Source organism: Meleagris gallopavo, chromosome 2 (genome assembly GCF_905368555.1).
Source record: "Meleagris gallopavo chromosome 2, MGAL_WU_HG_1.1, whole genome shotgun sequence".
NCBI lineage: Eukaryota > Metazoa > Chordata > Aves > Galliformes > Phasianidae > Meleagris > Meleagris gallopavo.
The window spans coordinates 26,225,238-26,245,639 of record NC_139405.1 but is presented as its reverse complement, the minus strand read 5'-3'; the positions used below and the strand labels follow the sequence as shown (position 1 = coordinate 26,245,639).

The window sequence follows — 20,402 nt, the reverse complement described above, 5'->3', positions numbered from 1 at the left end:
CTGCACTGGTCTCATGGCCAGTTCAGAGCTGCTGGGGATGTTAGCCTGCTCACAGAGGATGACTGAGGCTCCATGTTGCAAAGCACAAGTGGAGTCATACAGTTGAAACTGTGAGGAGAAAAAGAAGCTGTTTCTCAGCACGTGATTGGATTTATTTGCAAGCAAGCATATTAGCTCAGTAGCCACTGCAAAATGTTATTTTCCTGCATCACACTATAGCCTTCTATGGCATCCAAAGTCAGTTTTCCTACGGCCGAAAGAATTGTGCTACCTGAAGGGCCTGAGTACACAGTACCATATATATTGAATTTACTGCATGCATCAAATAGAGTAACTGCAAGCAAACGTTATCACAAAGAAAAGTGTGGTGTCCATACCTAGCATAGATATCATGTTTCTTTAGAACAAGTTTCTTTCTCCACTACTTTTTGGCAACATGTATTAAAAAGGTGTATTTTTAAGGTGAAATGTAATACATGAACACTTCAAAGACCATCCTGAAAGAGGCCTTGAACTGTTTGACTGTTACTTTGAATATCTTTGAATACCTTTAAAAGGGTCAGTCACTTGAATTCAACCATTTCTGGACAGTGACAAAGAAATCAAATTAAAGGCCATAGATGCTCGTACACAGTCGTGCAAAGAAAGCTGTGGAAGAGTAGCTTGAATCATTAATCATAATTATTATATATTTTATCTAAGATTTGTTAATGGATCATTCACTACTCTGTGTTAAAAACTTGAGAGTCGTGATGCTTGCTGACTCACCTGTTGTGTGGTATCTGTTCTGTAAACTGATGATTATTCGATTATTTAAGCAGCAGACTAGCAAATCACAGAGCTGCAGAATTGTAGAGGTTGAAAGAGAGATCATGTGGTCCAGACCTCTTCATCTTATTGTAGATGGCTATCAGGTCAGTAAAGCATTGTTGCACCTTCATAAATCCATGCTGAATACTCCTGATCCCATTCTTGTCTTTCATATGTCCAGAAATAACCAAATTCTCAGGACAGTGTTTTCCAACACCTTCCCAGGCACTGAGGCAAGGCTGACTGTCTGACAGTCCCTCAGATTTTCCTTGTTGAAGATATTTTCTCTGCTCAATTCATCAGGAATCTCTGCCAGTTATCATGACCATTCAAAGATAATTGCATTGACATCATTTAGTACCATCAGCATTCCTGAGTGTAACCCATCAGAACCCCCAGATGTACATATATCCAATGTAAGTGCTCCCCAATTTAGCTCTTTTCCACCACCATCTAATCTTCTTTCATCTAGTTTCTTTTTTTTTTCTTTCTATCTCTTCTCAGTGGCCTGGGATTCCTGGAGGCTGATTTTACCAAAAAATCAAGTAAAGGAAAGAGCAAGAAGGAAAGGCACTGAGTACCATGGTCTTCTCCACATCATTTGTTCCCCTGCCCTGTTCAGCAATGAATCCATATTTCTCCTATTATCTTTTTACTGCTTATATGCCTGTAGAATCTTTTCTTGTTGGCCTTCACATCTTTCACCAGATTCAACTCCAGGTCAGCCTTATCTCTCCACAATCCCATCTCTACACTGCTGCTCCCAGGTCACCTACCCCTGCTTCCTCATCACATACTTCCTTTATATGTCTGAATTCATTTTGGCACTCCTTGCTTTTCCAGGAGCAAGGCCCCCTGCCAATGCTTTTTGGGATGGACATTTCTTGAGAAGCCAGCCTTCCCACATCCCACTTCTCTCCAGGCCATATCTCATAGGATTCTTCCAAGCAGATTCTCACAGGGATTGAAGCTTGCTCGCATGAAATCCAGGGTTGTGGTACTGCTTTTTGCCTTTCTCCCACCTTTTATTCCAACATCTCATGGTCACTGCAGTGAAGGCTACCTTTGACTTTCATGTCTCCAACCATATTTCATGTCTTATTCCTTGTTTGTAGTATCAGTTACCTGCTTTCTCCTTGTTTGCTCTTCAGTCGCTTGATTTGTACAGGATTACACCTCTGCTCTACACCTTATGCATAAGGCTGTTCTATGTCAGTGAGTATCTCCCTATGAACACTGTTCTGAGTTTGCAACGCTGGCAGTGAAAGCTGTTCTCACTAGGTATGAATGCCAGGAAGACACATGCTGCATCATTTTGTTTCCTGACTGCACCAGCATTACTCTTAAAACGAGACTTTTGGCATAAATCATCACTATTGAGCTGACAGGATATTCTATCATCACTGTTTAAAATGTGAGGTTCAGTAAAAACTCAGCCTGGTATATTGTTATAATTCACAGGGGAAAAAAAAAAAGAAAAAGACAAGTAAAAAAGAGGTAAGGCTCGAATTCCAGAAAGCACTGAATATTTCTTTTCACGCTCTTTTTAATACTAATCTAGGACTAGCAAAGTATTAAAATTAACATCCTCAAGCCCTCTGTCTAATGTAAGGCTCTCATAGAAGTTAAGATGAATGTTTGCAAATACCAAGCATTCACCGAGAGACTGAGTACTCTTTAACATAACAGTTCTGCCTTCAGACAGAAAGCAAGGACTTTGGCTACCTAAATCAAAATAAGTAACAGAGCCTTAGTTTCGAAGAGTGAGTGCTCAGGCATCTGAACTTGACTTCCTAAAAAACAAAAGCAATGAAAATTGCTAAATAGCTTTGAAAAGCAGCATTTAACTTCAGTATTGCTGATTTTTTAACTGTTGAAAATTGGAGCCTCGATGTTATACTAACACATGTTTTTACATTTTCCCTAGAAACAGATGGAATAATGCTGCTCATGCTATGCCAACACCATGTTGTTACATAGTCTTTATTAAAATTGCTTCAAGGCAAAAAGATGTATGAACAAAGGCAAGGGGTGGAGAAACTTGGCAACTCCTAAAGATTTTCAGACTTGAGTTGTTTAACTCTCAGCCAGCTCTGTGCATCATAAAGAAATATCCATAACTTCATGATGGGTGGAGAAGGTGGGTGCATTAGCTGGCTACTGGGTGAAGAAAGCCCACGCGACCCTTGTCATGCAGAAGGTAGCTAAGATGGATAATAAAAAGGAAGAAAATGGAAAGGGGAACATGTACAAATGAAAGGACAAGCTTGGCAAGTAAATAAAGAAAAGTCTGAGAGAAATTAGATTTAAAAGAAATTAAAAAAAATTGAAAACTTAGTATCAGCTTTTCTTTAAATCTGGGGGAAAAAAATCCTTATCTTGCTCAGAGATTAATTCCAATTTTGACAAACTGCACATGGAGCAGATAAGCATCTGTTTGTATGTGTGTGTGTGCATATACATAAAAATATGTCTTGAATATGTGGATCCAAAGCATGACCTAAAGTACTAATTAGAGTAAACAATTCCCATTTGGCTTCAGTGGGTTTTGGACCATGTCCTCAATCTTAACAGTTTCAGCTTTGAAAAAAGGACAGTAAAATTCATTGTCTTTCTAAAAAACCTGAGCTAAGTTATCAACAAAACAAAAACTAAACAAAACAGCAGCAAAAGAGCTTTCAATCTTCCAACCATGTAACTGCCTTCAATTAACTAACATTGATTTCTCTTTGCCTATATTGAGAATGTCTACATCCCAAAAAGAAGCAGAAAAAAACATTTCCACGGTAACCATAAAAATCACCAGAGAGAAAATAAAGTTTTCTGTCTCATTACCTTTCCTGTGTGGTAATCAATTACAAAGAAAGAACAGTGCAGGTTCAATTAAGTAACTAAATCAAAAGGAATTAAAAGCCACAGGGGATCTTTATTTTACTTATGTTAAAGGAGGGTCTGTCTCCAGGTCTCATTGACTTGTCTGTAGCATATAATGGGGTTTAATTCCTCTAAACCAGTCTGTCAGCATTAGCTGATCATAATGAGGAAAATGGGGTTAGAGAAAACAGAGCTACTGAAAATAGCTTTCCCAAGTGTAGCCTGCCCTCCTCCCTTCTTCCTCCAAATGGGATTATCCTGAGCTCTCAGCACATTGCAATATATAAATGAACCATTAGGGAAAACGAAGGCCCCTCCTTTGAAACGTAAGACACAATTCAGGAAAACAGTGGATGCTCTGTCCCAAGTCAGCAAGCGTGCGAATACATGCTTACCTTTACTTACGTCTTCCACTGATTTCAGGATTTAGCACATGCTGAAAAAAGCCTTTAGTGTCTTGCAGAACTGCAAGATCATATGAAGTGGTGAGAGATTCATTTAAAAAGGAATATGATTATTTATTTTAGAACTTGAAAAAATAGCTGTGGGCTTGTTTCTGAATTTCATATTTTGAAGTTAGTCAAACAACAATTGTGACTTCACTGTATCCAGTTAGCTTCACGTGGGCAAAAACAAGAGTTCTGGACACACGCACAACCTAGGATTCGTACAGATAGCTGAATGGAAAATTTAAGAGAAACGGTCAACTCTGGGATGCTTAGCCAGTGAAAAGCAGTTTTCTGTAGCTCTTAGATTCATGTATACACATCACCTTACATATACTCGGGCAAAAATAATCACAGGAAAATCGGAGATTCCACTGAAACCATCAACATAAGTCGTACAGCCTTCAATAAAGCCATGGTTTCATGCTTAACCTTCACACAAATTGGCTGGGAATCACCACCTCTTACTCCAGCCACATAATGGTCCCTACCTCCAGGCAACACCAGCCACATGCATGTTTGTCTATGGAGGACACCTAGGAGAGGGAGTCACTCAACCAGTAAACAGAACAGGGTGGGATATCCATGTAGCAGCCTATGCCAAGCCAAAGGCACTAAAATGACTCTTGGTCTCCCTTGGGATCTCAAACACTTCCATCTTTCAGTTCTTCACCCGTCCCCTCAACAGCACTTTCCAGGGCTCTGTGCTCCGACAGCCAGCCCTTGCTTCCTCCATATCCACCAGCCCAGGAAGGCTGAGAGCAAAAAAGCACCAGCATCCATCTTATGGCATTTGGCAGTCCACCAAGCACTCCATCTGGCCATATAAAGAGAAACACGTCCCACCACTTTCCAGAAGGAATAGGTACAGTGTATATCTCACCAAGAGCTGCCCTCCAAAGGGCACAGATTTAAAATCACACTCACAAATCTGCCTGCAGAAAGACAACTCAGTATTTCTCATAAATCGGGCCACTTAATTTCTCTGCCAAGATATTCAACAAATTTCTTATTCGGGCTGCTCATTTTTCATTCCTTCAGGCTACATATAACCAAATAATCTCACCATAAATCCCGGCTCCTGCTGCCATTCATTATGAAGCGAGCCTTGTTTAGAAGTTCTTAGAATTGGTACATTCCTGCTGAATGACAATCCTCAAACGTCTTTCATTTCAAAAGGAGCAAAATGGAAATCAGTTCTTCTCCAAGTTTACCAGAGGGGCAGCCAAGCGCTGATGTTATACAGTAAGATCTCAGACTGGGAACTAGGCAGCTATTTCAATCAGCGGACTTATTTCACGTCTGTCAAGGATGGGTATATTTAGAACTGGACAAGCTGTTTCTTCGCTGCACCCACGAGCTAAAAAATTGACCCAAGCACAGCATTTCTCAGACGGCCTCTTTTGCACTTTGGCAAACCCCTATGAAAGAACATTTAGATAGCACTTCAGCTATCAGCAGATAGCACCACAATGTAGGGCTGGAGCCATTGTTGTTTATTTAATCATAGCTGTTTAATCAAGTCTTGTGGGTGCCATCAGATTGAGTGAATCACTCAAGTCAAGGCACAAAAATAAAACAAGTCCTTTTATCACTGCTTATCCACCCAGAGCAAAGCTATGTGAAAATGATGTAAGTGAGAATTGCTTGCTGTTTCAGTTTCTCAGAAAAGGACCAAAGTTCTGCTCTCTGAGGCACAGCTGGAGACAGAAAGAAGAGGTTCCATAAGCTGCCACATTCCAGGCACCCCTTGCAGCACACAGCCAGCATTTTCAGAAGAGTCCAGCCCCTTTGTTTGAGCATCAGAACAAGCAGCACAATCTTGGAAAGAGTTTGGCTCCAATCCATCTGTCCTTACCACAATGCAAAGGTAAGAACAACTGAGTGGGGGACAAGCACTACTTAAAACTGAGCTTGTTCAGCTGTGAAACTGGAGTGCAGCAGACTTGAAAACAAGGTCCATAGCGAGGAGTCTGCGGTTTTGTCCAGTTCTAGATAGGGTAATAAGGAAAGTCATCCCATGGCTCGCTGCTTATACAGAACCACTAAACAAGTGAATTTGGCCAACAGAAACAAATGGCAGCATTTTATTGTAAGCAGTTTTAGTTCTTTTTAATCAAACATTTGCATAACAAAGATTCAGCGATGAAGAAAGAAACTCCATCCTGAACTCCAGCCCCTTTACCAGTTTCACTGGGAAAACACCTCCCCCTACCTTTTCCAGTGCAGTTACATCCCTACCTTTCCCTGGAAGGGGACAAGCAACAAGACTCCCTGCTGGCACTTCGTCTTGCCTGCATAAGGTTCTGCTCCAGACTGTTACTAGAATATGTTTAATGGTGCCAACCACAGCAGAGCCCTGGCTCCGGCCTCCAGGAAGGCTGCATGGCAAGCCTGTACCCTTCCTGCTGTTTTAACTTCCTTTAGATTCTCTCCTCTTTCCGCCCAACAGCTCCAATTTGACTGCCATGCTTTTCTCACTTCACAGTTCTGCCTTTCCTTTGTCATCCTTCCCATACCCCACATCGCTCTTTGCCTTCCTTGCCCACACAGGTCGTAGCTCTGTAATACAGGTGTTGCTGTCTGCCATCAGATCCTCTTCCTTCAGCAGTCCATCAAAGAGTGACACCAATATTTCAATATCACGTTTCACCACACACGGAATCTGAAGTTTAAAGGTTAAGAACTGGTGCCCAAATTTTTTCCTCCGACACCCAAACCTGACATTATTTCACTGTATTCACAAGTATTTCACTGGGAAGAGCTGTAACGCTGATAACACTTGCACACTAGCAAGATGCCATTTCTTCTTTTATCACCCGTAGAACTGTAACATTCTTGCCACAACGTGCATGCAGATGTATCATAGGTACTGAGAAAGATCAGAGACTCAGAGGCAGCAGGAAATGATCACTTTCTAGGGTACACAGTCAGCTTGTTTTGTACGAACTGTCTGGCTTACTAAATCAGACTTGTCCTAGACTTGTCAGCCAAGCGACATAAGCTACATCTGGAAAATATCTTTGATAAAAAATTATGGTTGCAGAAAGAATTGCAAGTAAGTAGCTGATCCAGCTGGTGTGCAAATTGGGCACAATGTTCATCAGCACAAATGGGTTCATCAACACTACCACCTAATCCTTCTGGAGAGCAGTAGGTACTCAGAGATCTCCGAGATCATTGAAGAGTTGAGTTTCCTACAGCTCCTGATTGTATATACGATTCCCATCTTATGCAACACAGGAGAGGGTGTTTAACCACATATAGTTATGCTTTTGCCCTGACCTGCTCTGATGTGGGAAATGAGGCTTTTGACTCCAGCTGGCACAAGTCAGACAGATCAAAACCATGCAGCCAGACAAACGTATGCTTTGTTAGGAAATCAAACTAGTAGCAACCTGGTAAGGACCCATGCTCTTCCCTGATTATTAATAAGAAAATTGATCTAGAAATCACTGTATCGGAGCATACCTTAACGTTAGTGAGAGAGGAGAAACCAGCTCCCAGCCATCTTCCATACTACCAAGTAAAGGTTGAAGGGAATATCTGGTGAGATCTAAACAAATTGGTGTTTGTCTCAACATCTGACCTCTTCAGAAACGTCCTGAAATCCACTCTGCCAGCACGGTCCACCTCCGGAGCATCTGTGCTTCCTCTCTAGCCCAGGAGACCCCATCCACACTTGTCTTTACCTATAGGTTTTCCAGATCTGTGGTGATACTACATTAGACTGATTTTAAAAGGGCCAGATCAAAATACATAATATCACCAAAAGGTACAATTTGACTCTGAATCCATAAATGCCGTGCTTGTTTCCTTGATGGGCAAGGTCTGTTAATGTGACCTGGTTCCTTGCAACCACAATTGTTCCTGTAATATGATCAAATGAAAAGCTCCCTGGCTATCTGATTTCAGACAAATGTTACTTCTTTGTCTCAGCGCAGCTTGGACAGCTTCAGGATCCAAGACCGGCTGTGTGCCCATTCTGCTCAGGCTTTCTAGAAATGACTTTGTTCCATTGTGGGCCATTCAGACTGTGGGATAACTGGAAATTTCACTGTTTATTAGTTTTTATTTTCAGTGCTGAGTGCATTTTCAGTGTTGACTTGCAGCAGTGATTTTAAAGGAATAATTGCTTCCAGATGTCATGCATATTTTACTCTGAAGGAATATAGCAATCTTTGTTAAGGTTACAGAATTAGAAAGACCGTTTTCCCCGAGTGGCTCTTTTGAGAGGAATTGGGAACACTACTTTGCCTCACATGGTTCCTACCACAGAAGAGTTAGAACCAAAATCTCTAACAAATGCTCTTGTTTGGTATGACACACTTCATAAGGCAGAAATGTTGAGAGTGCACCCATGATACAAATTTTGGTTTGCTTTATAGAGAGAACACTGTGTTGGAGTTTTTCAGTGTAGCCCATACAAAGACCTAGAAAACAGGTCTTCCTGGAAGACCCTGCAGGTTTGTTTGACAATGAACTTGTAGGGTAACCAACTTGAGTTCATAGCATCATTAAGGTTGGAAATGACCTCTAAAATCATCTAGTCCAACCTTCCACCTATCAGCAATATTGCCCACTAAACCATATCCCTCAGCGTTCACATCCACACGTTCCTTGAACACCTCCAGGGACGATGACTCCACCACCTCCCTGGGCAGCCTGTGCCAGTGCATCGCCACTCTTTCTAAGGAGGAGTTTTTCCTTCAATCTGAACCTCCCCTGGCACAACTTGAAGCCATTCCCTCTCATCCTATCACTGTTGTCTGGGAGAAGAGGCCGATCCCTACTTTGCCACAACTTCCTTTCAGGCAGTTGTAGAGAGCTATTGCAAACAGCTGGAAAATGCTGAGCAGCTAAAAGGTTGTGTCAGCTTTTAGAGAAAAAAAAAAATAATAATTGTAACTTGATAACAAAGTTTTAGTAAGATTTAAATGCTTGATTTCAACCTTTCCACAATGGAAAACTCCATTTTCTATTTTGAAAACATTTTTAAAAGATTCTGTGAAATACAGTAAAATTCACCATGTATTATTTAATCGACAAGATTTATGAATCTTTTTGTTGTTTTTTTTTCCCCATTTGCAACAAGAAAAAATTGAAATTGCAAAATTTCTCACAAAAGGAAAAATTAAATGATCTCATTGCTTTACAAGTAGGAGTGGGCAGTGCTGAAAACTACTAATAGCACAGGACAAGACTGATGGCACTAAAAAAAAGGGCTAGAAAAAAATACAGCTAGAAATAAACTGTCCTCTGCATCAGAACACTCCATAATAGGTAGGAAAATATGCTACTTTTCCTAAAAATAGATTATATGGAACACAGTTTTGTATACAACACCTACTCAGAAAAGGCCCAAGAGGATATAATATCTAGCATTAGAAAACAAAATAGAACCTAACTTGTGTCCACATTCAGCAGAATTCTGAATTTAATTCTAACGCTACCGCATGTGGACTGCTAGTAACCACGTATACATTGGAGAACCTGAGGGAATGCAGCTTATCTTAAAGGCTTAACTAAAAGTCCCAAGGACATCCATGAAAACTTAAGTCTGTATGCAAGAGATCTCTCAAGTAGGGCTGATTTTCTGAACATTAGCCAAAGCCATCAACACACACACCAAGCTGACACTCCCCAGAAGTTATAATACTGATGGGAACAGGTTGCAGCACCCCTAACTGCACTTAGTGTTTGTCCTTCTGAGCACTAAATAACCAAAGTATTTGTGGGTGTAGGCAATGGTATGTTAAGCATTCAATAAGTCAATTGTAGCAAAGAATTATTACAGTTAGTAATGGGGCTCTGATGTGGTACCAGAAGCTACTTGATGTATCTCATCACATTCTCCTTTATAACTTTTCCAAGACACAGGCAAACTTTTTATACAACGTTTGATGCAATTAATTATTTATTCACAATCAGGTGAATCAGACCCCTCAGCAGTCACAAATACCGTGCTGTGCCCAGGTTGAAGAAGTCCTCTGCCTTATCCATTTTGTTGAAAAGTCCTATTGCTTCCAAAATATTAGGGCTCAGGACTGGAATCTGGCACAGGCTACCACAGTGAGGAATGTACTTTTTGGCATTCCCACAAATATTCTCCCAGAGCTGATCAGGACGTGAGCCTGACAAAATATAATCACATTTCACACAAGTCTGGCAGGCCCTTGGCTCGTGATGCAGGGCTAAATCCTCTGAAGTCCAGCTGCACTGACTCACTGCACAGATCTCTCTCTAGGGCACAACTGCAGAGCACCTTGTAATGCACAGCACAAGGGACTGAACTTACACAGGTTGTAATTTAATCCGATTCCTTTCATTCTGATATTCCCTAATGCTCGAGTGCTACTTTCCTGTTCTTGCAATTCATTAAATTACGCTGAAACATCACATGAAGTACATCAGGTCACCCACAGAGCCTTCACACAAAAACATTAGGAAAAAAAAACCAACACAACTGTGCCACAAAAATGCTCCTCTGAACGTCTGCATCTAAAGTAAAAGTAGTATAAACAGGCTGCAAACAGAACTTTTAGGAAAAAGGTGTTTCTAGGTGGACCACAGCTCATCCTTGCATAAGAGGCACTCCATACTAGAGATGCTTCCACAGATCCCACAGGCCCAAGCAGTGCCTGGAGAGGCTATGCTGGGGCTCAGCACTGGTGACATGCATTGCTTTTGCACTTTCTAAGTAACCACTCTTCAGCTGTAGCTCCATTAACAGGCATTACTGCAGCAGCTGGGAGAGGTGCCTGCGTAAATGCCCAATTCAAACCAATGGTTGGGTTTGTTTTAAAAGTACGTCTTCACTTAAAATAGGACTAAGTCTTGATGGTGCCAAAGTCTTGCAACATGACTAATGTCAAATGGCAGAAATCCTACGAGATCTGATATTTTGCAAGATTTCCCATCCACATGCCTTCCAGCTTGAGAAGCGATTCAGAACCACAGCTATGGGCACACATCCAGCTTCAAAGATATGACATGGACTAATATCTATTTTAAACTCCTCTTCCATTTGGTACCTCTATTATGAAACATATTTTTGGCTTTGAAGCTTCTGACTTTACCATTTAGCGTTTGGAGTCGGTAGCTCTTGGTTCAGCTGGGAATGAAACTCTGACTGACCTTCCTGGCAATGAGCTTTCCCAGCTCATCTGTTTTCCCTATAGAGCAGGGCATTCCCCTGCCCAGCCTGCAAGTATCAGTGGGCAGGCAGCTGCTGGAAGGAGAGGGCAGGTGCCCGAGGCACTTCTCCACCAGCTGCCGCCTCCAGAGTCCTCTCCTCACTATACCATAAGATCTCAGAAATTCTCTCAACTTACATTTGTTAAAACTTACTGAGGTTTGAGCACTGCAGGACCATCAGGTTGAACCATTAACATTGCCAAAACCCACACATCTTTGAAAATGAGCAATACTGAGTTCTGTACGCTGGCACCCTGCATTTCAGCTGGACACTGATCAATATCTTAAACTATCCTTTCATACAGCATAACAGCAGCTTGCTTAGATGGTGTTAGTTTGGTCTGGAGATTAGATTTTTTTATATGAGGCTGGACACATCAGGACTTCAGCATCTGTTGAAGCCTCTAAGCTTTTCTGCAACATAGAAGATTGAATTACAGATGAGCACAACAGTCCCAAGGATGTGCTTGATGGTCTGAGCAAACACACCAGTGGCACAATGCATACCAGTGGACTGACAATACCTGTGCAGCCACGCTGCTCATTTTCTTAGGGACGTGGCCTATGACATAGAACATCTCCGGAAAGGTCCATCACAGATTCCCCTTCATGCACCATAAGTGCAGCAGGCATGTGGTCCAACAGGGAGCCAGATGCCAGAGCACCAGAGCAGCCAGCCCAGAGGAGCTGACCACTTGGTGCCAGCACCCACACTGGTGGCTCAAGAAGGCAAAAGGATTCACTCTGTCCCCAGGGATGAAGTATAGGAGGCATAACACGGAGGCCTTCTCTTCCTCCTTCTCTTCCTTTTTTATTCTCCAGATCAATCCATTACCTTCATCTACTTCGAACAAAATGTAGCCAATAAAAATGAAGATTGTTAGAAAAGTTCTTTTTTTCTTTTTCTTTCTCCAGAGCAAATTAAGCAACTGGAAGTTATAACTCTTTTGAAAACTGACAACCCATTACCAGGCATAATGCAAAGCAGTTGGCTGCACACACAGCCATGCAATGCTTTGCTGGGCTGATGCAGCAAAAATTAAGAAACGTGGGCCTTGTGCCCAGCTGCAAATGCTAGTGAGACTCCAGAACGCCACCAATTTCACGGCAGCTGTCACACCAGAGGAGCTTATCCTCCCAGACAGTGGAAGTGCACAATTAGGTCACATTAAACACCGAGAAAATACCACTGTGGTTCTGCCCAACAACTGAAAGGGAATGACAATGGAAAACAACTCCTAGCTGGCAAAAGCAGTAAAAAGCATCGGTACATACTTTCCATTAAGCATTTGCAGATGAAGGATGTGGGTGCAGGGAAAGATGGAATGCTTTCCCACCAAGCTGAGAAGCCCAGGGCAGCCAAGCGTAGTGTGGGTGCTTCATCCCCAGCAAGTCACTGCTACCTCAGCCTTCACAGACACAGATCCCTGCCCCTTGCTGTTCATTTTGATACATCCCCTGGTTCCTCCAGGAGGGCTTGCTGCAAGGTCAGAATAAACATGCTGAGAAGCAACGCTCATGGCTGGATCTTCCATTTTGGGTAGGTTTCCTGTCTGTACCAAGAGCAGTAACTGGAGCTCCCAGTCCTACCACGGTAGGAAAAGCATTTGCAATGTCTTTATCACTGCACCTGCATGCTACGTAGCCCATCCTCGGCCAGAGGTGGAACAGTGAGATAAACACAGCCCATTCCGCTCACAGAAAGCCTCTTGTGTCCCGTCAGCATCACCTAATTACGTCTGGCTGATTTCAGCTTTGCAAAGCTGAAATGAAAGGTGGTCATTGTGCCGGCTCAGTGCTGTCACAGGTAACAGGCACCCTGCTGCACGATGTTTGGCACTCACCACAAAGTAATTGCACCGAAAGGTTCTTATTCCACTGCCATACCAGCAGCAATTATTAAAAGCTCAAATAAAAGGGTTCTGTGAGGGACTTCAAAAAGAAGGCAACTCTGTATGGAGCCGGGGGGAGGTGGGGAGGAACACAGCAAAAACTTCAAACACCTTAAACACTGTGGAAAGTGCCGACCTGTACATGTACCTCCTGTGCACCATTAAGTTACTTGTGGATTAGAAAAACATATTTAATTTTGTCTGTGATCAAACATATGCCTTGTGATGTAGCAAGCAACACACCTCGGAGATGTCACGCGGGCAGCACAGCTCTCAGCACCTGAACTAACAACGTGTTTCTTGAAGAAATGGAAAAATGGAAACTTTCTGCCATGTTATTTTCAGAGGAAATATTAGTTGATTGACGTTCCTGTTGCATCATCTCTATATGCACGTCACCACGGAGCATCCCAGTGGTTCACTCCCAAATAGAAGAGTGAGACTGCTCTCACACTTCCAGGTCAACAGAAACGCCTTTAGCACTGGCCAGAAGCATCCCGGCAGCGCATCCCAAGAGAAGCCATCGGAGAGACGCAGGCGGAGGAGGCATTGCCGCCAGGTCCGGCTACCGGGGCTGGCAGCGCGGTGGAGCGCGGCCTGGGGTCGCCTCGGGGGCTCCTTGCCGCAGGACTCGCCGCCGCCGCCGGGTCGCAGAGCGGCAGAGCTCCCTCTGGCGGCGGCTCCGCACTTTCCCAGGAAGGCGTGCGGGGCCCCGCCGCTCCTGCCCTGGGACGACAGGCGAGGCCGGTGGAGGGCGAATGAAATCGCTCGGGGAACAGCCGCGGTTCCCTTCCCGCCCGCAGCAATGACAGCAGATTCAATGATAAGTGATGTCCGACATATTCAGCAGACACACCAAGGTGAGGGGGGAAAAAAAAAAAAAATTAAACAAAACTCTCCTCCATGTTCTAGGCTCGTCTACGGCGATGGAGACTGTATCAAGAACTGCAGTTCAGAAAATAACTCATGACAGCTTCAAACAGCCCATCCTAAGCTTGGACCAGAGGAGACTTCACACAATGGAGCCTGAAGATCTAATACTTTCCAACATGAGAGAAAATAAGGCTTTCGTGTTGTGTTCACTTTTCATAGAATCATAGAATGGCCTGGGTTGAAAAGGACCGCAATGATCTTCTAGTTTCAACCCTATGTGCAGGGTCACCAACCAGCAGACCAGGCTGCCCAGAGCCACATCCAGCCTGGCCTTGAATGCCTGCAGGGATGGGGCATCCACAACTTCCTTGGGCAACCTGTTCCAGTGCGTCACCACCCTCTGTGTGAAAAACTTCCTCCAACCTAAACCTCCCGTCTCAGATGCAGCAGCGCATCTCAAGAGGAGTCACTGTGCTCTCGTGTTGCGTTCACTTCTCTTTTCTGCAACTCCTTCCTTTCTAATTCACTGTGGCACCCTTTGGCCTCAGCCTGCTTAGGGTTTCCTGCAGTAATTTAACATTCTATGTTTCTGATCAAACTCATCCACTGCAAATGCTGGGCTATCTTAGCACAATGCAGCAAGTTAAGACTGGAGAGCCTCCAGCACACGAACACCTAAGAAAAATTAAAGATTTCTTTGCTGTTCATGCAGTTTTCTCAGACTGTTTGACAAAAGTTATTGGTGGCTATTTTTTAAATGAAAAGAGTAGTGAGAAAATAACTTTGCGGCATATTGGGCTAGCAGATTGTTCAGACATTGTACAACAACAATAAAGCCTTTAGGATTCTATGACTGACATATATAACGAATATAGCTGTCAAACTTTTCTGCAGCAATTTTATTTTGCATTGACGAGCTATTTCACTGGACAGGTTTTGCATAAAAGGAATGATTCACTTTGTTGTGATGTTGCTATTTACAGAGCATGGAAGACAGTGGAATCGTTACGATATAAATATTAATCTACAAATTTCTTTTGGAATACGTAATTTTGTATGCAACATATACCATGCATATATCTGATACAAGGAAAGAGGCATTGTTCTGCAGTGAGAAGGGGGGCCTGGAGCTGCTGGGGTTTGTTGTTCATTCACTGATTCATTATGTGGCCTTTGAAAAGGCACTTAGTCATTCTGCAGCTTAATTTTTCTCTCTGTACAGCAGGGAACAATGCATCAACACAAACCGTTCCATGACTTTTGCACTCATTGTTATCACTCTGAGTCGCTGAAGTCAAGGAGATGATTCAAGGGTCAAGGGAATGATCTGAACAGCCCACGTGCCCAGGGAGCCCAGAGACACAGAACGACTTCACTCTTCTCAAACATCTTCTTCTTTCTCCTACTATGACAGTGGAAGGGTAAGTTGGGACTGCCCAGCACTGCCGTTGCTCTGTGCCCATTCCCTTACTTTGGTTATGAACAATGACTTGCCATGGATAGACAGAATATACACTGACATCACTAGCCTTAGAGAAAACAGGCAGAAAGCAACCCAAGAGGCAAAGCAGTACATAAATGGGGGGGAGGTGGAAAAAAGAGAATAAGAAGGGATGAATCTCATACTGCATTCGTGATGCAGTCAAGCCTACAAGCAGGTTGTGTATGTAAGGGCAGGAAATCACAAAGACATCTCCTGCTCCCTGGGGAAAGGTAAGCAATGTCTGAAATTGCTTCAGAGGTTATTAGTAGAACTGCACCAGGGCTGAAGTACTCTGTGCCCAAAGCCACAGCGTGCAAATGCTGCGTACATGAAGCATTCACAACTCTGCAAATAATAAAACATGGTGTTTTTTGCAATATTTTTTTTAAGAGTAAAACTGGCTTTGTTTGTTAATTCACTTATTTATTCATTTTCCTTCTAAACTGCAATACCAAAGAATTCTAGAGATGGGGGTTTCATCTCTGCTCCCAAAATAATGGTACCTTTTCTGACTAGAAAAGCTAGTCTGGCACAGAGCGTGACAGTCCGCTTATGTACTAAAGGTTTCTATACAACCAAGAAGGAGAACAGGTGCTGTGTTTCACTGCACTACTGGTCCTCAAAATGGAGAGAGAAGTGGGAGGGAGCCTTCTCATCCATCCTACAGCTCCAGAAGGTTCTAACACAAAGTTAAGGGACAGATTGAAGCAGTTCAGGACAGCTGGAAGTAGAACTGTTGCTCATGAGTTCCCCTGTTCACTATTTAAGGTGAAGGCAACAGCTGCATGGTGCACGGGGTGCACACACAAGGGGATCATAATAGAATGGTTTGGCTTGGAAGGGAGCTTTAAGATCATGTAGCTCCAACTCCCCTGCAGTAGGCAGGGACACCTTCCTCTAGGTCAGGTTGCTCATAGTCCCATCCAGCCTGGCCTTGAATGCTTCCAGGGAAGGGGCACCCACAACCTCTCCGGGCAACCAGTTCCAGTCTCTCTCTAACCTCACAGTAAAGACTTTCTTCCTGATATTTAGTCTAAATCTACCCTCCTCCAGTTTAAAGCCATTTCTGCTCCTCAATTGCCATCAGCCAACCATTTCTTGAAAGCAGTATTTGTGGCTGGTTTTCCTACACTGCCGCATGCCCTCCATGCCGTTACAGAGCTCAGCTTTCCTCAGTGTCAGTGGCAGAGCTGACACTGGGCTTTGCTACATTTTCAGCACTGAGAATTTGATTCCAAACAGTTCAGCATCTGCTTTAGCTAAAACAGCCCAGCCATTTCCAGGAATATTATTACAGGAAAAATATATTGCTTGGCACACATTAAATAAATCCAGACAACCTTTTATATGAGGATATCTAGCTTCAGAAGGGGAATTTTGAAATTTGGCAGAGGGGGCTCATTGTGGCCAGCTAACAGAAAAAGGGGAAAACTGCATCAAGGGCTCAAAAAAGCATCTGACAATGGCAGTTACCTGCTATTCCTGCTGTGGGCCCCTCACCTCCTGCATAAGTGTGGGAACATAGCTGGCACCTCCTAAATTTGAAGGCTCAATTGTGCGGTCTCTGTAAAACTCTATAAATTGGGTTTATCCGCACTACAGCAGTTTTCTGGAGGAAAAATTCTAGGCCCTAATTCAGCAGGCAGCTTCACACACCAACCCCCTGCACTCAGATAGCATCTCAGTGAGACATACAAAACCAAGACCGTCATCGTTAAAGCACAGACAAGAACATCAGTTCAAAGCGATGCAGCGGTGACTGTATTCTTATATCACAGAAATACAGTTTGAGGAGTGGCAGATATATACTTTTGCATGTAAAAGGGAGAAATTGGTATTGACGTTGTGTTTACGGTATGAATGGACCGATGGTCTATGAGAAAGTGTGCTTGCAGGGCTTCCATTCATCTTGTACAAACAGGGATTAAGAGGATTTAAGGATTTACAATGAAAGTACTCACCCACTTGATAACACTGCAGTATTTCTGTAATTCTTCAATCTCGACTCCTGAAAAAAGGACAATGCCAATCCACCTCCATCCAAATATCACGTTAAGTAGAGTTTATCTAGACCATGCTGTTCCTTTGTCGCTGCCCACAGGAAATCACAGCCCAAGGCAAACAGAAAGATCTGTGGAAGGAGCATGAAGTAAACCCTCACATGAAACAATCCCATTTTTCAAGGAAGGGAAATAATCCCATTTTTTTTCCCCATGATATTTAACAGATCATACAGTCCTTTCTGTGGTATCTTAAATGCTGTTTTGCATGTATGGAGAGCAGGCATGTTGGCATCACAATAGAGGACAGATCCAGTTCATTAGCTGCTTCTGAGAAAAGGACTGTCATTTCTCCAACACACACACGCACGCATACACACAAAAATAATGAAAAAGGTAAGGAGCAGCTATGCAGGAGGAATCAAAGAGGAATTGAACGTACCTCTTAAATCCTTTCTCTAGGATACATCCACCGTTCCTTTTTCTCATCCCAAAAGCTGGAGCAACTTCAACCCATCAGTGTGTAAGCAGAGGTGCAGTGCTGGAGGAAGCGGGTGAGCGAGCAGACAGCAGTGCTGCAGCTCCTGCAGGAGAGCAGACCAATTCCTCCTGCAGAAGGCCTCCACTCCATGCCGTCTGCAAAGACACTGAACAAACATTTTTGCTTCACCATACTTAGGTGCTTGGTTAATGATTCACCCTAAGCAACCACACAGGGGATTAAGGCAAGGAATAGGAAAGCTTGCTCTCCTTCCATGTATTAGCTGTGTTAAGGATGAGGATCCAGTGCAACAGAGAAACCACAATGCTGAAGTGCTGCAGTAAACTCTTCGCAGAAGCATGAACCAAGTCTGCATGTCACAGAAGTACACACACTGAGTTCTTGGCTGGAACTCAGGAGTCAGCCAAGTAATGTGTGGGCCTTGTGCTATAGATTTAATTAGCAGAGCCCAGAACAGATACGCAATCACAGTCTTATAAACACAGCTGAAGACTGAGGCATAGAAAACACTTTTCGTGACCTCACAATGGTCATCTGAAGGGTTACAGGCACAGCTGAGACCTCTCCTAGTCCAGGCTTGGACATGCTACAAAATCCTTTTCTCTCACATCTCTGAGAACTGTCTGAACAGTTAAAGCAACATGGCTTGCTATTTCTCTTCAGAAGATGTTAAAAAACTGACGTTTGTTATTTACATAGTTTTGCCCATGAGACAACTTTGACATGCCTCGTGAAACGTGTGCTCTCACAGCAATCTGAGGAGGAAAACCACACAACCAAGCATTCAGTAAAATATCTTTCTGTCTGGAGCAGACGACTTCAACAAGAAGGTTTTAATGGTACGAGGATTTGGTAGATATTTTTTGCAAATTGGCAGCAGTTTTTGCTAGACAGAATTTTATTTTATCATTCATTGTATAGATTGCTAAGATACTAGAATGAATCTTTTGAGACCTAGCAAAGATTGCATTGATGGTACAAAAATCCTGTGGTTTCTCATAAGCAGTGGCACAAGATCAGGCCAGTCTCAAGCAGGTTTCCTCCACACTTAATTCTCCCAGGTCACACACACCTCGCCAGGCAGCTCTGTGAAGGACAACTTCAGCTATTACAGTTTCCACAAAAGGTTGTGCAGAATGACCATGCTCTCATTCCCTTTTGATTTAAGAGTTGCATAAGCACATAAATGATTCCATGTTAAACTGCAAAAATTAAAATTCCCTCTGCCCATCGTCTCCTGCAAGAATGCAGCTATTCTGCTTGAGAAACCACATCCTGTCATGCATCAGGTTCAAATGGCTTTCTGTCAAAAGACAGAGCCCAAGTTCAACAACCTTCCAGGACTGCTGCTGATCTCTTGGAGTCTACAACAAACTTTTCCTTGCAGCCCAACAGCTGGGTCAGATCTGATGAACTATAGGAGTTCACATCACCCAGGACTAACTCTCTAACCGAGCAGATGCAGGAACGTGTTTATGAGCCAGATATACTCAGGATCCCCTGGGAAAAGGATTATCTTCTTACACACAGAACGTCTGTCTGGATGGACAACGACTGCTCATGTTCTCTTCTGTATGTCCAGCAGTGGCTGGAAGCACCATGCAGTAAATCCACTCAGGCTTAGCAGCCAGCTGGGCACTGTGTGGATATTTTGACTTGAAGGTGACTTTCATCCGACCTGACAGGGCCAGCAACTGACTGAAGGTCAGGCTCAGCTCCCAGGTCTGCACAAACATCTGCCAGGTATCAGGTAAATGGGATTTTGCTGTAAAATAAGGAGTATGACTTGGACGTCTGCCCCATCAATCACTAGGAAACTGAACTTTTGATGCACAGGCTGTGGCATCGCATCACAAGCAGCCTCAGTCAAACATATCTATTTATGGTGGCAAGCTAAAGGTGCTATGACTCAGGTGCCAGAGCAGGGATCTCTAATAATACCTTCCAACTGTATGTAATATGTAAATACACTCTGTGGGCAGGAAATGTATGAAATAAAAAGGCATTTGTTATAATCATTTTAAAGGAACTTTTAAAATATTTAAGTACTTAAAATTTATTTACAGCATGGCTAAAGTTGGTGGGAAGAGACCTGGATGAGCTTTTCCCTGGGGTTTCTTACAGGCCACGTGGCATCATGAAATTAATTCCATGTTTCTGCCTCAGTTTCTGTATTCTTACAGTTACACCAGGGAATACTTAGCCACTTAATAGAGTGACTTGAGTTGATGGAAAGGAATTTACAAAGCATGATGTACTTTATAACAATATAAATACAGGAGAGAGTCTGGGATGACAATGGTGACAACAGCATCTTATGACTTG

The 20,402-nt window shown here is 43.1% G+C and overlaps 1 protein-coding gene across 1 annotated transcript in view; it reads right to left on the bottom strand.

Moving 5' to 3' along the window:
- LOC109365930 (uncharacterized) overlaps positions 1–20,041 on the bottom strand; it is an 83,417-nt gene extending 63,376 nt beyond the window's left edge. Inside the window, exons 1-2 of the mRNA XM_085219394.1 lie at positions 18,018–20,041; positions 17,537–17,706 (exon numbers count right to left, since the gene is read on the bottom strand). The gene's annotated coding sequence lies outside the window, so the exon portion shown is untranslated. The remainder of the gene's footprint in view (positions 1–17,536; positions 17,707–18,017) is intronic.
- Between the last annotated feature and the right edge of the window lie 361 nt (positions 20,042–20,402).